Below are 14,222 nucleotides of genomic sequence, written 5' to 3' on the forward strand. Positions count from 1 at the left end.
TCCCAGTGTGGTTTAACATTCAATCCCTCTTCCCAGGAACTCTGAGAATTGTAGCTCTGTGAGCAGAATGAGAGTCCCTTTCCAACTCTCAGTACGCTTAAACTACAGTTCCCATGATTCTCTGTAGTAAGCCACAATTGTTTAAAGTGGTAATACTGCTTTTTAAAATGTATAGTGTAGATGAGGCCTAAATTGTCATGACTAACTTTTTGCATTCTTTATACCAAGTTACCTATTTAAAATTAATTGCTCTGAAATTCATGAAGAAATGTTAATGTTTGATTTTGGGGCTCTAGATTAAAGTAATTCTTCTAAGCTGAAGCATCCAGAACCTTCTGCTCTCACAGTTACAAAGTTTTTAATAGTTCAGAACCCTGTTAAGTTTTAAAATTATAAGTGTGAGCTTAAAGAACAATTCTATTATGACATTGGAACAATTATTGCCTGTAGTTGTGCCTGATGACTAGCAGAAAACATTTGTTCCATGCTTGGGCACAAGGTGGCAGCATTATACTACGGTTGCCTTTCAGTCCTCAAAAGCAACCACTTTTTATACCTGTGATTAACATTTCACAGATATTTTAGTAAAATTTAGCTGTAAACCATCTAGGTTCAGTGTTACTAAGCTTTGCCATTTTTACACATACTATTTTTTGTATTAACAGCATTTACAGGTGCATAGATTGCACAAGAGACACACAAAAATGTGCTTGTTAATATCACGTGTAGAGCTATCTTCAAAAGCGGATTTGAAATTTTCCACCCTATCTGTGGACAAAGGAACTGGGAGGTATCATTTCACCAAATTTCTCCAGGAAGGAGAGAAATTCTCCAACAGTTCTTTGGGGATGCTGCTCACCATTAGCAGTGGGATAACACAGCTTCTTTATTTTGCTAAGTTGTGTTTTGATTGGTTTGCTGCCACTGCAAGTAACAATAACAGCAAATACGATGGCAGCCTGGCCACTATTTTGCATCCTTGAAAATGTCCTAGACTGCGTGTCATTCTGAGGCATTTTGGAGAGAAAATTGTGACCATTGCAAATGAATGAATGGTGGACAATATTTAGAGAAAGTTCTGCTAAGTGGCCTTCTTTGTCTAGGGGGTTGCTGAAAAAAATCCAGAAATTTTAGCAGAGAAATGTCTTTGAGAAACTTCAGCTCAGAAATAGTGATAATACTCTTACAGCTGTTTCAAGATCTTGCACAATTGCACACATGGTTTCCTCACCGAAGGTGCATTCAAGTGGGAACTGCTGTCAAACTTGGACTATTTATTAATGTACTACCTGCATGATATGCATGTCTTCAAATATGTATCATGATCAGGGCCGGTTCCAAAGGGTGGCCAGGTGGGGCACTGGCCCAACAGCCCCTGGGGCTACAGGGGCCCCTCTGCTCCCCTTCCTCGATTCGTGGCAGGATCGCTGCCGCGGATCGCACAGCGAGAGCTTCAGGGCTCTGCCATTCCCTTGCTTAACCTACCTTGTTCTGTGGTTGTGCACGCAGCAGTGCCCTTAACAAAGATGGCGGCTGAGGTTTCCCTAAGGGGCTGAAGCCTATGCCACCACCTTGGCTGATGGCACACATGCGTGCTGCGTGCGCGCATCCCTGCCACGAACCAAGATGTTAAGGGCACCACAGCATGCGCAACCGCACAACAAGGTAGGTTAAGCAAGGGAATGGTGGAGCCCCAAAGCTCTTGCCGTGCTATCTGCGGAAGGGGAGCGCTGGGGCCTGGGGCAGGCTTGTGCCCAAGGGCCCCAGCATGTCTGGGGCCGGCCCTGGATAAGCCCACAATCAGAATTCTACACTTACATCTTTCAAAGTTATTATCATTCTAATCTTGCGTGAAGCTTGCTTTCACCTCTCTTTCTGTCAAAATATGGAAATATTGTGCTGCAAAAGGATAATGGTTTAAATGTGCCATGAAAATCCACGCAAAGGAAGGACTCCACCATGAAGCCACATACAAGCATTAAGAATGTATTGAAACAGGTTCATCAGTCCAAAAGATTCTTATAAAAGGCATGCACAGAGCTTGGAAGTAACGAGTTACTTTTAATTTGTTACAATTTTAAATAACGAATGGGTAATTCCATTACATTTGGCAAGTAACGGAACGAATAGTAATTTCCCTACTTTTCAGCTTCAACTTTAACGTTTCCACGTTAGGTTGGACGTTACTTGGGGGCAGGAACAAGGGGAAGTCAGCTCCTGGCTGTGATTGGTTAACACAAGACATGTGCCTCACACTGATTGGACCTCTGCGCAGACTGTCTCTTCCCTCGTGATCTGTGTTAGGAGGCACGAGGGAAGAGATGAATAGGCAGGGGGAGCCTGCTAGCGTCTGACTCTGAGAGGAAAAAATGGACACCGGAGGAAAAAGCCAGGGCAAGGACAACAACGGAGGAGAAGGCTGCAGCAGAATGGCGAAGAGCTGTGGAGGTGAGTGACAATGATTTGTGTGTGTGTGTGCCCCGGTGTGTGTGTGCCCCGGTGTGTGTGTTTTCGGCTGGAGTCTCTGGTTTTGGGGGGGGGGCTCTGGCTCTCTGGCTACCACCCCTTACTCTCTGGACTCTCCAATTTAAAAAAAATTAAGTTTCTAGGTGGACTAATTCCTGAGATATACACCAAAACGTAAACGACCCCTGCACAACTTTTTTTTAAACATATCATGCTCTAGCTACAACTCCCATCAGCCCAATCCAGTGCCCATGCTGGCTGGGGCTGATGGGAGTTGTAGTTTAAAGTAACTTTTCAAAGCTCTGGCTGCAACCCCGCCCTTTCATGATTGTGAGTAAAGTGCAGACTTGTGTTTGTGTTGTAAATCTCTCTCCCTCCAACCCTATTTTTAAAGAAATTAGGCAGGGTTTCTCACAGTTTTTATTATGTAGGAAACTAATACTCATTTTTTTAAAAAATGAATGAAGTTTATTTATTTATTTTTATTATTTTATTTATATCCCACTCTTCCTCCCAGTAGGAGCCCAGGGCAGCAAACAAAAGCACTAAAAACACTTTAAAAATCATAAAAACAGACTTTAAAATATATTAAAACAAAACATCTTTAAAAATATTTTTAAAAGCTTTAAAAACATTTTTTTTAAGAAAAAGTTTAAAAACATATTAAAAAGCAATTTCAACACAGATGCAGACTGGGATAAGCTCTCAACTTAAAGGACTTGTTAAAAGAACAAGTTCCTTATCACTTGAGGCTGCAGTTTTCCCTGGTTGAGTAAGCCCCATTGAATACATTGGGACTTGCTTCTGAGTAAACAAACATAGGATTGCACTATAAATATCTTTACAGGTTATATAAATAAACATATTTGATAGTCATGCTTATATAAATATTTTCATAGAATCATAGAATAGTAGAGTTGGAAGGGGCCTATAAGGCCATCAAGTCCAACCCCCTGCTCAATGCAGGAATCCAAATCAAAGAATTCCCGACAGATGGGTGTCCAGCTGCCCCTTGAATGCCTCCAGTGTCGGAGATCCCACTACCTCTCTAGTAATTAGTTCCATTGTTGTATGGCTCTAACAGATAGGAAGCTTTTCCTGATGTCCAGTCGAAATCTGGCTTCTTGCAACTTGAGCCCATTATTCTGTGTCCTGCACTCTGGGATCATTGAGAAGAGATCCCGGCCCTCCTCTGTGTGGCAACCTTTCAAGTACTTGAAGAGTGCTATCATATCTCCCCTCAGTCTTCTCTTCTCCAGGTTAAATATGCCCAGTTCCTTCAGTCTCTCCTCATAGGACGTTGTTTCCAGTCCCCTGATCATCCTTGTTGCCCTCTTTTGAACCTGTTCCAGTTTGTCTGCATCCTTCTTGAAGTGCAGAGACCAGAACTGGACACAGCACTCAAGATGAGGCCTAACCAGTGCTGAATAGAGGGGAACTAATACTTCACATGATTTGGAAACTATACTTCTGTTAATGCAGCCTGATATAGCATTTGCCTTTTTTGCAGCCACATCACACTGTTGGCTCATATTCAGCTTGTGATCAACAACAATTCCAAGATCCTTCTTGCATGTCGTACTGCTGAGCCAAGTATCCCCCATCTTATAACTGTGCATTTGGTTTCTTTTTCCTAAGTGTAGAACTTTTACTTCCACCCAGTTTTGTCATGCTGTGTCCCTATAAGTATCCAATTGCATACTATGGTTGTACAATACTTCCTTTACATTTTAAGTATGCCTTGGGGTAGTCATGGTTCTCCATTGTTTTCATCCTGAGGGGCAGATAGGCTGAGAAATGGTGAGTAGCCCATGGTCACCCACTACACTTTATAGCTTATTTTCATTTTGAAAAATTAATTAAAACAATTTACATGCAGGCAAAATTTATTAAGCGGATTCACACAATATGTGTAAAGCACATCCAACTCGCATTTAAAGCGCATGACTTCCCCTAAAGAATTCTGGGAAGTGTCATTTCCCCCTCACAGTTATAGTTCTCACCACTCTTAACAAACTGCAGTTCCCATGATTCTGTGGTGGGATTCATGTCCTTCAAATGGGTGTTGAATGTGCTTTAAAGGAATGGTGTGGATCTGCCCTAGGTATGATGTTCATTCAAGAGTGAATTGAAAAGAACAATTTTAAAAGATACTTCTTACTCTTACTCATTTTTCAGACCTCTTTCTGAAGTAAAGGGTCAAATCTGTAAAAACATTTGGAGCAGCCACATTAAAAGATAAGGGCAGGGTATTCCAGGCAGGGGGTTGCCAACCCTGCTTGGATATGGATGTCTTTGCAGAAGAACCCTAGTCAAGGTTTACCAACAGCACAGTCCAAACTATATCTACTTAGAAGTCAGTCCTGTTGAGTTCTATGGGGCTTAATCCCTTAGTAAGTGTGTTTAGAATTGCAGCCTTCAGGAGCCTCCATCTTTACTCCCCAAAGCTCCCATCTAACATCTCCACAACACTAGGCTCCTTTGTCTCTGCTGTGGCCTTCTGGTGACTGCCCTAGCCTGAAGGCACTTAACCCTTCTTGCTGAAAGCAAGTAGGCTAGATTAAATGTTCCCTACCCAGGCTCATATATATAAAATATAAATGGCATTTTGTCAAAAGTATTTTTGTCTACATTTTATACCTCATCCTTGGTTTTCCAAGCTTGGCATGGAATGCTTCTCATACAGAATTAATTTGAAATGCTGCATATTTATTATCATAATCATCATATTAAAAATAAAAAATATATGTACCGCCTTCAAGTTGATTCCAACTTATGGTGACCCTATGAATAGGGTTTTCATGAGGCTGAGAGGCAGTGACTGGCCCAAGGTCACTCAGTGAGCTTCATGGCTATGTGGGGATTTGAACCCTAGTCTCATTTTGTTCTCACAACAACCCTGTGAGATAGTAGGTTAGACTGGCCCAGGCAGGGTTATTTAGTGAGCAAAAATGATGCAAATACGATCTCTTTTAATTGTGCTATCGACCTGCTTACTTCCACTCTGACTGGGGGATCTTGCAGCATGGGGAAGAGATGGGGGCACATCACAGCTGAAGTTCACCCACATAGGAGCATTATCTCTTGTTTATTACAGAGACGCTTGTTGCAGGTTTTGCTGCTGAGAGCAGCAGTCAGTTAGTGCGGCCACTTGAGTCACAACTTGTTGATCCTGAGGAGGCAAAACTAGAAAGTGAGGTTCAGAAAGGAGGCCCTGTGCACGAGGAGGAGGAGGGCATGAAGCAGTGCCAGTTGCCCACAGCCACATCTGCAGAACAGCAAGTACCATGGTTTGGCTTTGAGAAAGCTTGTACATTTGTGAGCCAGAGTGGGAAAAATGTTGTTGTACGATGCAATTACTGCCTTCCAAGGATCAAAAATCTGAGATCAGCTGTTTCCTCCTCATCCAATGTGAAGAAACATTTTGAGGTAAGCCTTTGTCATGCTGGTCCTCAAAGAGTGTCCATTGTCTATTTATGTTTAAATTGTGAAGTTCCTCTTCCATTTTTTCTTGGATTCATGCTTTGTTCTTCTTCCTGAGAGGGCACACCCTGAGAAGCTGAGAGCAATTGAAGAAGCAATAAAGGCAAGGAGATGTGGCCTTCCTGAACCAATGCATGACACCCCTCCTCCCAAAATGCTGAAGCAGCAGCAGACAACCCTTGAGAGGTGGGGATCTGGCAGGGATCTGCTTCTTCTGGCAGCCTGCGTACACCCTCGCTTCAAACTAGATCGGCTGGAATCGTGTCAGGCCACCACCCATACCAACAAGTAAGAACATTAGGGAAGCCCTTTGGGTGGATTACTCCAAGAGAAATGTTGTCTCAAGGGAGGCATCAGAGGGCTTAAGGTGGTAGGCAGGGGCTGGTCCTTTTCTTCCTGGGGCTCCTCATCACAACCTTGGGTTGCTGCAGGTAATCCTTAAGGGTCTGCTGTGCTGCCCCATGAGTGTGGTGACTTGGTCACCTTCCTACCTTCCATGTCATCATCCACAGGCTCAGGCTGGACCCTGAACCAGCGGACATGACAAGCATCAGGAAATGAAGAGCAGATGATGGTTTCCTAACATATATGTGTTAACATATCCTCTCTCTTAGATACACAATGGAAGCCTTGTTGAAAGCTGAAATTATTTATTTATTTATTTAATTAATTAAGCTTATATACCGCCCGACTAGCAACAGCTCTCTGGGCGGTGAACATTAAAAATACAATAAAAATAACACAAAACTGTACACAAAAGTGTACAGTCTAAAATCAAAATATAATAATTTACAATTAACAGGAATTAAAATGCCTCAGAGAAGAGAAAGGTTTTAACCTGGCGCTGAAAAGATGATAGATGATAGTGTCGGCGCCAGGCGCACCCGTAAAGATGGGTGTACTTAATGAGAACAGTGATCAGTCTTCAGATAAAGACCAGGAAGGAGATGACTTAGGAGATGACTTCTTTAACTTTCTGCCCCAGGGCAAGAAGTCAGCAGTGGACACTGCTGAGGAGGAACTGGTGAGGTACCTGAGGTCTCCCAGCAGGGAAGTGTCATCACTCCATGGCTTTCCACGTGTGCTGCGGTGTTTTTTGCAGCACAACACAGGCATACCTTCAAGCGCCACAGTAGAACGCCTGTTTAGTAGTGGTGGCAACGTAATGACTGTAAAAAGACATTCCTTGTCTGACATGCTCTTTGAGCATCTTGTTCTTTTGAGACATAACAGAAACATATTATAAAAGCATTTCAAGTGTAAAATCTGATTTCAAGCGTTGGGGTATCTTCATTGCTTGGGGGGATGTGAGATTCTGTTATGCCATTATGTTAATCTTAAGGATAAAATTTTTTATTCTACTACCCCCTGTGTGTGTGTGTTTATTTTTAATATTGTTTTAGGCTTCTTAGATGTGCAGCAGCCAAGGCCAGCACCTTGTAGGAGTTTTTTTTAAAAAGTAACTGAAATGTAATTGTAGTGATTACTTTTGAGAAAAGTAAAGTAATCAGTTACTTTCAGAGCAATTGTTACTGTAACGGTAATTACTACTTTTTGGGCCAAGTAATTGTAACTGTAATTTATTACTTTTTAAAAGTAATCTTCCAAGCTCTGGGCATGCATGAGATAATTGGAGATGCAGATGTGCGTAAACTGTCAAAGCTAATTTTTAACACCTTTTCTGTTTATCAGGCTGTTGCAGAATTATTTCTAATTCAATTTACAATGTTCAGTGAACGTGTGTGGACTGCAGCTACAAAGACACTATAAATTCCATCTCTTCCATCATTCTCTTGCTTTATACTTAGAAAAATGAGGTGCACATACATATCCAATTAAATTGAATGTGGGTATTTTAGTATCCAAATGCACATATGCACACACACACATGCATGCATAAAGATTTACTTTCCAAATACAAACATATTAAGTGCTGGTAGGTCACACCCATCATCCCTTCATTTTCTCCCCCCCCCAATAACACACACTGCTTTCAACCAGAGAGCTGCTTCTTATTCCTTTTTGAATATGTATTTATGTTTGAAAGAAAAATAAAATAGATAATTAATATTCATTAAAAATTGTGCCCTTGTCTTATTTAGCCTCTTCAGTTGTTTAATCATCCAATGCACTCTTTCAGACAAGGAGTTACCTCTGGTTGCCCCATATTCCTAAGTTTTCCCGTTGACCTTTGCAACCTGGTTCATATTCTTTTCATTCCTTTAGATTTTCACATTTCTGGAAGCCAGGCTAACAGCTCTTTCCTGCCCATTTGTCATGGATGAACTTTGTACCACCTTTCACACTGTAAGTCAATCCCTTCTCTTTCATAACCTCTCGCTCTTAAAATTTTTAAGCTTTTTGGATTGTTTGATTTCTTCCCCGCTTTCCTTGTTTCTTATCTAAGTGCTGTTTGACAGAGCTTCTCTTCTCTCTTCTAGTCCTCCTCACCACATATTTCCCTTCATCCCTCTGCTTCTCCTTCAGGGCAACGACTTTCTTTTCTACATCATTCAAAAACTGAAATCCAGTTCCATGATTTCTAGGCATACCTCTCTGCACTAGTGACACACAATGTTCTCATCAGATTCAACTAGAACAACACTAGTCCTGAGAGAGGGCATGAACACGAGCCCACTTTATCACTTTCTCCTAACATCTCAACTGAATATCCTAACCTTTAACTCCCTAAATCTCCTTTGACTGTTCATACAACATCTTACATCATCTAGGAAACACAAGGTCCTTCCAGAGTAGGGTTTCCAGGTTCAGGGCCTGATCCTGTATCTTTAGGAGAAGAGAAAGTCAGCCAAGTGCAGGTTTTCTTGCAACACTGTAATGGGAAAAACCATAAGGTGGAATTCTCCCTTCCCCCTGCACAACTTTTAAAGATACAGAAGACCTCTTGGAGGCTGGGCCTGGCAACCAAGAGGTCTTCTGTATCTTTAAAAGGTGTGCAGGGGGAAGGGAAAATTCCTCCTTGTGGTTTTTCCCATCACAGAGTTGCAAGAACACCTGCACTTGGCTGACTTTCTCTTCTCCTAAAGATACAGGATCAGTCTCAGGCCCTGAGCCTGGCAACCCTATTCCAGAGTGAAGGAGAGATGGGCTCCAATAGCTACTGTACTGCTGCTATTTTGCTGCAACAAATACAAAGTTTAAGAGCAGTAATTGATTAGACTTTAAAGATTAAACTGCAAGCACTACTTGCTGTAGCAAAGCATCAGCAGCACAGGCAATCTCTAAGGCCACTTTGCTTAGAATTCCTTGCTCTGAGGACAGATCCTTTCTCAGAGTGAGGCTTCCTGGCCTGGGTGCCACTGAAAAGCCTTCTAAGAGTGCTGCTGACCGCTTTGCTGCAGTGGCAAAAAAGTGTTCCTGCAGCGGTAAACTGACAAGGGCACTGCACCAGCCAAGGCAGTGTGGTTAATGGGTGGGCCGACCGGAGTCCCATTACTATAAAAGCAATTTTGCCCTTTCTGGGAACCTATTTAAGATATCTTATACAGCAGTAGTTCATTGTGTTTCAAACTGACAGACTTCCTGTCCTAGTAGAGTCTCATGGAAGCAGCAAACAACATGGGTTTGATATGGGCTGCACTATTTCAGACTCCACACGGAGATTCGCGTGAATGTTCCTCCACACAAAACACGGGGAAAACTAGATTTCAGGGAGGAGGATTGTAGTCTAACAGTATTTAATCATGCACCCCATCTGCAGTCTGAAATGGTACCATCCCGTGTTGGATCTTCCAAAATATTTTATTTTTTTCCTGATTTTTTTAATGATTTAGAATTGTTTGTTTCTTCTTCCCTTCCTCTAAGAAAAGCGGGGGGGGGGAGGAGTGTGCATGGAAGATAAAACAATCCCAAATTAGTAACAAGGTACCCTGGGACAAGCAACAGCTGGCAGCAGAATGATAGTATGATTTTGACTGTACAGATAAATGATGTTGGTAAACGGTAGAAACATCCCTCCCCTACGCTATTGTTCGAAAGAAATTGGGAGCACTTGCTATACCGTTTTAGTCACTTGCTGAAAACTATTTTTTATTTCAGAAAACCTAAGCAGACATTTAACTTAGTTATATATATTTGTTTTCAAATGCTTACTCATCTTATCTGTGTTTTATTGATAATTCTACTATGTACACCACTTAGAGAGTTTTCTGATTAAGCTGTTCATAAATTTTTCTAAATAAATACATAAAATTCCTGGAAGGCAAGTGAGAAAGCAATTGAAATTGCAGAGCCGCATCTGCAGACTGGCCACTCACAATGGCAGTAGCAGACGGGGAGGCAGGCAGATCAGGCTGGCGCAGCAATCGGGCCAAACCTGTGTCCAATGCTGGCTAGCACCAGTTCTGTGAGTAGTTTGGGATCCATTGGATCCTGGGCTAGCTCAGCCCCATTTTTGGAAAGACATATTTCAGGTCTTCCACCAGGCTCTGTTGGCAGGGATACCACCAGCAGGCCTTCCTCTCCTCCCACCCTGTTCAGCAGGTGGAAGGGGGACACCTGAACCAGCACAGTGATGTAAGCATTACTTTGTCAGCAGCCAGCAGGAGGCTGGTTGAGCTACCAGTAGCATGTGAAGGAAAACCTCTGCTGAGGCCAACCCTCTCCCCACAAGCCTGGCATAAGCAGGGGAGGGGGAGAGTTGGGTTGCAGCTGGAGTTAACTATACTTTGGGGATAAAACCATCCAAAACAGAATGAACTGAAGTGGAACAGAAGTTCAAACCACACAATACCTATTTTGTACACCAAGGGATCTCAAAATTGATAACAGAGGCATCACCAAAGTGTTCATAAATAGTAATAAGGTGATGCATTGCTTCCTATGGGCTTCACTAACTGCTTAATTAATATCTATACTGTAGTATTTAGGGAACGCAGTCTTACCTAATAAATGACCACAGCATACATTATTGCCTAATTATAGCAGATCATTTTCTGTCTAACCCTGTTTGGGGGAAGTAATTACAGTGCTTATGCATCAAGGGCTTACTGAGACAATCTCTTCCCTCCCCCCAAACCTCTTTGTTTTCCTGGATATAGCATGCAGTCAAAACAATTTATACTTGCAGAACTCAATTGTTCAGACCTCCACTCAGAGAGAGAAAAAAGGGTGAACCCTATTTGGACTGTGCAAACTATCAAGAGAAATCCACCTGTCCAGCAAAAATGAAAAAAACTGTGGATTGCTTGTTGAGAAGGCAAGCTATACTCTGGAGCCCAGCAACCACACTAGCCATAAAAGCAGAAGAAATTTGAAAGCACCTTTTTACCCCTACAGTATTTTTATTATTATTAGGCAAATGGTGTTATGCCAGTGCCACTTAGGATGCGGGTGGAGGACGATGTATGTTGATGGCTTTTTAGCTTGATCTATGTGTGAAGAAGCAATAACAAAGCCCAAAAATGAAAGCTCTCTTCATGAAATGTGTTTTTCAGTTGTGACACCATAAATTTGTGACAGCTGACAGTTCCAGGAGAGGCAGAGCTAATTCAGTTTAAAAAATGTTCTTTGCAAAAACATAATTTTACCTTCCTAATTAAAGCAGCTGAAAAGGCTTTTAATGTATCAGTGTCCCAGTCCTTGCTGTCCTCGACATATTTTTTTTACTTCATCTGTTACACCACCAGAAGCTTCTTGACTACAGGTATCTTCCTCTCAAGTTTGCATCCATTTCTCTGACAAATATTTTTCCTTTGGACATTCCACCCCAGTAGGTACAGAATAGTCTTTGCTTGCCAGTTTCCTAAAGGCAACTGAATAATACCTGTGAATCTGTTAAGATACAGAATACATTTGTGTCTGTGTATGAGCAGGACCAATGAAACTCTGCTCATCACATTATTATTGTTGTTAGATTTACGCATCTCTTCCTATGAGACACCCCAAATCAATTTATAACACACTACACACAAAGTCTTTCGTTACAAACAGATGAAATATAAACAACACACACACACAGAAACCCTCTCCAAAACTGTATATTTAAGTCCTCTAGTTGTTGCCAGACCACAACTGCAATCATCCCTGATTACTAGGCACAATGGCTGAGTCTGATGGGAGTTGGAGTCCAAAAACATCTGAGAGGGCCCCCTGATCTCTGATTTAAGTATTCCAATATTAAGGGGGGGAAACGGAACGGAACTGAAAGCAGTAATTTGCAATCATTTAGGTACTCCTACTTTAAATATCACAGACGCACATTGAAACACATTGCTTCCAGGCTGTCACAAATTCAACAAACCTCCTGCTTTACCTAGACATTCTTAACTGGTAAAGCAGGAAGTTTGTTAGTTGTATGTATAGATAGATAGGATAGATATGACTGTCAATAAAATTCCTCCTATATCTTGAGATTTTCCTAAATTTCCCAAATAATTCTCCTCATACTTTCACTCAAAGCATTTCAAATTTTGAAAGAGTGCTGGGGGCAATAGTCACAAAATGGCTGCCATTGGGGCATGCCATAACGCAAAATGAGAAAGTAGCCATAATTGAATTTTTCCCATAATTGTATTTCCATACTAGAAAAGGCTTGACCTGCTGAATTTCTGCCTGCCATACAGGCATAAGAACCCTGTTTTTCCCCAGCGCCAAGCCTAAACCAAAGTCTAGGCTGTAATCCTATACTCACTTATCTGGGTACTGACCTCAGTATATTTCTAACGGAATCATCATCATTATATATACTGTAATACAAGAGTTTTGAGTCTTTACCCTTTCTCACAGAGCTAGACCCCAAGCCACCATCTATGCACAAGAGAGTTGGGGTAATTCTAAAGTTTGCAGATATGCAACAAAACAAAACTTGAAAAGGAGAACAGAGAATCATAGTTATACTTAGGGGTGCCTCCAAATTAGCAATGAGAAAAGTCCCTGTTCTAACTCAATTTCTATTAGTGTAAAATGTTAAAAGAAAATAACACTGCTAACAGCTGGTATAGCACAGTGGGGAGGAGAGCCTGGCTGGGAGTCCAGAGTCTGTGAGTTCAAATCCCCTCTCATGTCTCCTGGTATAAAGGGCCAGCTAAAGATCACCCCCACAGTGAGTGGCTCAGGGGTTATGTGCCCTGCCATCTGTGCAGCCATGGGCAAGTTGCAGAGTCCCAAGGAGACCAGTTGCCCCCCAGCTGGCCATTGCGGACAAGGAAGGGGCTGGCTTGTGCAGCTGTGGCAAGCTGAGCAGACCCTAGCCAGCTGGGGAGGACTAGCCTCAAAGGGAGCCAATGGTAAACCCCCTCTGAATACCGCTTACAATGAAAACCCTATTCAGGGTCGCCATAAGTCGGGATCGACTTGAAGGCAGTCCATTTCCATTTTCAATGTAAAATTCAAAGCAAATGCAAGTCTGTTGTCTCAGATTTGTTGTAATGGGCTGTTGCTAAATGAGAGTGACTTATGACAATCTCAATGATTTACAATAACCCTGCATTGTTGTACAAAAAGAGCCAGGTTGAGCTGAAGCTGAGATAAAGCAGATTACAATTATCTTGCTGTGTTATTCATTGCTTTTATCTCCAAATTGCAGGTTGGGCTGAGAGAACTGTATACAACAATCCAGCAGTGTAGCTCACTGTTACTCCTGTTACAGGTGGGGGAGCTGTGCTGAGAGAGAGAGTAGCTTACAGCAGCCCTACAGTGTAGTCCACTATTAATACTGCTACCTGCAACTTAAATTGCCCCTTTAAACTTCATCCCAAGTCAAATTAAAAACATGACTGCATGGTGATGTCTCACGCTCCACTGACTTGCATCCAGACTGATTGCACTACTGAATGTTCAAAAATAAAATAAATACATTTGGCACACATGAAGTAAGACCCAAGTTAGAACAGGGACACTTACTGAGGATTATGTTTATTATTTCACACACATGCACAGGCATCCACTAACATACATAGCACAGGTACACTGCAATGTTTTTTGTAGGCCCCGTTTGTAATAAATAAAACATGACTGCATTAAACTGAAATATAAGATCACATCTTCTGTCCAAGATGCTGAAGCAATGAGAGCTCATCTATGCCTCTGGGGAAATGATTTTTAATTAATGGGGCTTCTTCCTTTTAATCCTGCAGGACAATATGATCATAAGATGTAATGATCTACACCTAATACAGTCTCTGAAGTCTCCACAGCTAAACAATAACAGATCACTCCTTCCAGAGCTGGGTTGCTTCTCTCAATATTTATGAAGAGGAGGCAGGGTGAGACTTCATAACAATTTGGATGGCAGGTTGGTTACAAACCCAATA

The 14,222-nt window shown here is 41.9% G+C and overlaps 1 protein-coding gene across 6 annotated transcripts in view; it reads right to left on the reverse strand.

Moving 5' to 3' along the window:
- Positions 1–14,222, reverse strand: part of PAG1 (phosphoprotein membrane anchor with glycosphingolipid microdomains 1) — a 180,625-nt gene that overhangs the window by 32,977 nt on the left and 133,426 nt on the right. Inside the window, exon 1 of one of the 6 annotated variants that reach the window (XM_061602134.1) lies at positions 8,673–8,692. The exons of 4 other annotated variants lie outside the window; for them this stretch is intronic. The gene's annotated coding sequence lies outside the window, so the exon portion shown is untranslated. Of the gene's footprint in view, positions 1–8,101; positions 8,274–8,672; positions 8,693–14,222 lie in introns of those variants that run through there. One more of the 6 variants, XM_061602128.1, reaches the window with a different exon arrangement.

Source organism: Rhineura floridana, chromosome 1 (genome assembly GCF_030035675.1).
Source record: "Rhineura floridana isolate rRhiFlo1 chromosome 1, rRhiFlo1.hap2, whole genome shotgun sequence".
Classification (NCBI taxonomy): Eukaryota; Metazoa; Chordata; class Lepidosauria; order Squamata; family Rhineuridae; genus Rhineura; species Rhineura floridana.